Here is a 4,198-nt window from a genome sequence, read left to right on the forward strand (position 1 = left end):
TTACTTACGTAAAGTGTGGTAGTGTGAAGGCTCCTTAAAAGGGGGGTTTTTGATATGGCAATCAAATGTCAATTAATAATCAGATTAGTTAATCCAAAAATAAATTTAAAATTATGTTAATCCCCTTTGATGTTTTGAGTACAGATTAAACTTCGCAGTGTTGCCATACAAAACAACAGAAAATGTCACTGTTTATTATCAAAACAATGCATATTTTATAAAAAAGAAGAAGACAATTGTAAATTTAGTATGAAAGTTAATGAAAACTTAAATTTAAAACAAAAAAATGTATTTTGAAGTGTCCATAATTTATACTAATCAATAAATAGAAAATTTTAATTTCTATATTTATAAAAATTGTATTAATTTTTTGCATCAGCTGTTAACACTTTTACGTTTCGTGCTTCAGTTTAAACAGTTGCAAACAAAATTAACTAATTGAGTACTCAAAAACATCTTTCGAGGATTAATTTTAATTTAATCGCTAATCTTTTACCTTAAGATTGGCCCTAAGGGAATATATTTTGGTTTAAGCTTCTCAATTTTTAGTAAAGTATCATGCTTGAAAGGAGAAAATGAAATTTTATGTATTAATATTTTTATAGCTTCATGAAATTAAAAATGTTAAAGGTAATTTTTTACCATTCAAGCCTAAAGAATTTTGAAAAGGGGGAAAATGTGTGTTTTTCGTAAATTTTGTGAAAGTTGTTCTGGATTATATATTTTGAATGTATATTTTAATTTCGACATTTGCATGTATTGATCTATAGATTTAATATTATAAATCTGTTAAAATCCCGGGTAACGCCGGGTACAAAAAGCTATTAATATATTAAAATCTTTTTTACATGTTAAAAACAGAGAAATCTGAATGAAAATTAGTTCCAGTGCTTATTCTGTAAGATATTTATGGCTCAAGTTTATTAGATCCACAAACTAGTTGAAAATACTGTGGAAATAGACACATTTTTAAGATTTGGAAAGTTTATGTAATATGATCAGCTTTTTCGAGTCGTGCTAGTAGTTTGTTAAAATTAATAGACATCAGTTTTCTGCAGGGGAACTAATAATAACAGCGGTATCCATGATCCAAATCTAAATAAATTTAAAAATGTTATGTATAATATTAACTATTAATGTATAATATTTACAGTATCAATCATCAGAATTTAGAATTTAGGGACCGAGTTTTGAAATATTTAACCTTTTATAATTTATTTCTCCAATTTACAGACTCTAATTTCACAATGTATACAAGAAAACAAACCTGGGCGATTTCCATTAATTTTGCATTAACATTAAATTAAAAAAAAATTAATTTAATGTAAAAAATATTGCATTAACATTAAATTTTTAAAATTTAATGCATTAAATTTCCATTAACATTAAATATTTTTGAATTTAATGCATTAATTTTACATTAACATTAAATACTTTTGAAATTAATGCATTAATTTTGCATTAACATTAAATATATCTGAATTTAGTGCATTAATTTTAAATTAACATTAAATAAGCAATAAAATTAATGCATTAATATTCCATTAACATTAATATATATAAAAATTGATAAACATAAATAAAAATACAGCTCAAAAGACCTCGATCTAACTAAACAACTAAAATTAAATAGGTTAAAGTCCTTTCTAATAACTCCTATATTCCATTCAAACTTGTGTGTTTTAAATATGATATTTATATAAGATTCCACAGACAAAATAAACTAAAAAAGGAATATCTGGGAAGTGATATTATTCTTCTAATATGTATTATCGAGTATAGGAATTATTAGAAAGGACATTAACAAAATAAACTAAAAATGGAATATCTGGGAAGTGATACTATTCTTCTAATATGTATTATCGAGTATAGGACTTATTAGAAAGGACTTTAACACATTCAATTTTACTTGAATTTAGTTAGACCGAGGTCTTTAGCGCTGTATTCTTATTTTTATAAATTATTTTATACATTAATGTTAATGGAAAATTAATGCATTAATTTTATTATTTATTATTTAATGTTAATGGAAAATTAATGCATTAAATTCAAAAATATTTAATGTTAATGCAAATTTAATGCATTAAATGTACCCATGTTAATGCTAATGCAATAATGCATTAACATTAATTTTTTTAATGTAGAAAAAATTGTTAATTCATTAACACATTTAATGCATTTATCCCAGGTCTGCAAGAAAATGACAAAAAAGTAAAACAAAATTCCAAATAATAAAGAAACATGAGAAAATATGTCGAAACAAAATGCTCTCCAGATAATTTTGTGGTACTTCTGCATTATATGATAGTTAGCTTGTAGCTAGTCTTTAAAAGTCCGTTGCTTACGTTAACAAATACCAAATTTTTTTAACATTTCTGCATTATGTTGTAGTTCGTTTATTATAGTCAGTCTACTAAAGTTAATAAACAACAAGTAGAAAAGTATAGTCGGGCTTGGCCGACTATATAATACCCTACACCAGCTATTAATATTTAATGTGATTTATTTTTATACCACCATCAAAAAAGATGGGGGTATATTGTTTATGTCATTTCGTTTGTAACATATCGAAATATTTATCATAAAAGTATATATTCTGGATCCTTATTAAATTCTAAGACGATCTAGCTATGTCCATCCGTCTGTCTATCTGTCTGTCGGTTTAAAACACGATAGAGTCCAAATGGAAGTAGCAAGCGGGCTGAAATTTTGCACTGACATTTTATATTGATGCAGTTTGTTTGGTATTGAAATTGGGCAATATCGGTCCACGAATTCGCCTAGCCCCCATATAAGGTCCCCTTAAGAAAATGACTTTAACGCTCATAACTGACTAAAAGAAGCATCTGAAGCGATGAAATTCGACATGGAACCTAAATCGCTCTGTAAAATTTTATAAGGATCGGTCCATAATTGACACTACCTCCCATATAAGGTCCCCTTCAGAAAATGACTTTAAAGCTCATAACTGCCTTAAAGAAGTATCTATAGCGATGGAATTCGACATGAGCATATTTTATAGGAACCTTAATATGATTGTAAAATTTTATAAGGATCGGTTAATAATTGACCCTATCCCCCATTAAGGTCCCTTTCAGAGAATGAACTTAACGCTCATAACTGACTAAAAGAAGCAGCTATAGCGATGAAATTCGACATTAACATATTTGATAGCAACCTTAACACCTTCGTAAAATTTTATAAGGATCGGTCCATAATTGACCCTACCCCCCATATAAGGTGCCCTTCAGAAAATGACTTTAACGCTCGAAACTGTCTAAAAGAAGCATCTATAGCGACGAAATTCGACATGAACATATTTTATAGGAACCTTAATATCATTGTACAATTTTAAAGGGATCGGTCCATAACTGACCCTACCCCCCATATAAGGCCCCCTTCAGAAAAAGACTTTAACGCTCATAACTGCCTTAATGAAGCATAGCGATGGAATTCGACATGAACATATTTTATAGGAACCTTAATATCATTGTAAACTTTTTATAAGAATCGGTTCATAATTGACCCTATCCCCCATATAAGGTCCCCTTAAGAAAATGACTTTAACGCTCATAACTGTCTAAAAGAAGCATCTATAGCGATGTAATTCGACATGAACATATTTTACAGGAACCTAAATCGTTTTGTAAAATTTTATAAGTTCGGTTCATAATTGATCCTACCCCCATATAAAGCCCCCTTCAAAAAATTGCTTTGACGCTCATTACTGCCTAAACTAAAATCGTTCTAGAATATTTGACGAGGATCGGACCATAATTGACCAAAAAAAGCAATTTATTGGCGAAAAACTAATTTTCTAAAAGAGGCTTTATATGGGGGATAGGAGGAAATGTGGACCGACCCCGATAAAAAGGGCTGGATAGATTTGTATTTATATAATATATTTAATATTTGTCTGTGCTAAACTTCATTACAATAACAGTGCTAATAAATGAATTGCGGATATTCAAGTCACTTTCTGAGGGGGGCTTTGTGTGGGGGCTAGGGTCAAATGAAGTCCGATCATTTCGAAATTCGCCAAGGTCATCAAGGCTTGTATAAAACTTAGTTGTGCGAACTTTCATCGAGATACATTTATATTATACATAATTATGAGCTCAAAAGCCCTTTTCGGGGGGTTCAGTTGTATGGGGGCTAGGTGAAATAATGGACCGATTTTAACCATTTCCAATAGGCT

The sequence above is a fragment of the Lucilia sericata genome, unplaced genomic scaffold, assembly GCF_015586225.1.
Source record: "Lucilia sericata isolate MDLA Ls3-8-SP2 unplaced genomic scaffold, ASM1558622v1 Contig003113F_arrow, whole genome shotgun sequence".
Taxonomy (NCBI): Eukaryota; Metazoa; Arthropoda; class Insecta; order Diptera; family Calliphoridae; genus Lucilia; species Lucilia sericata.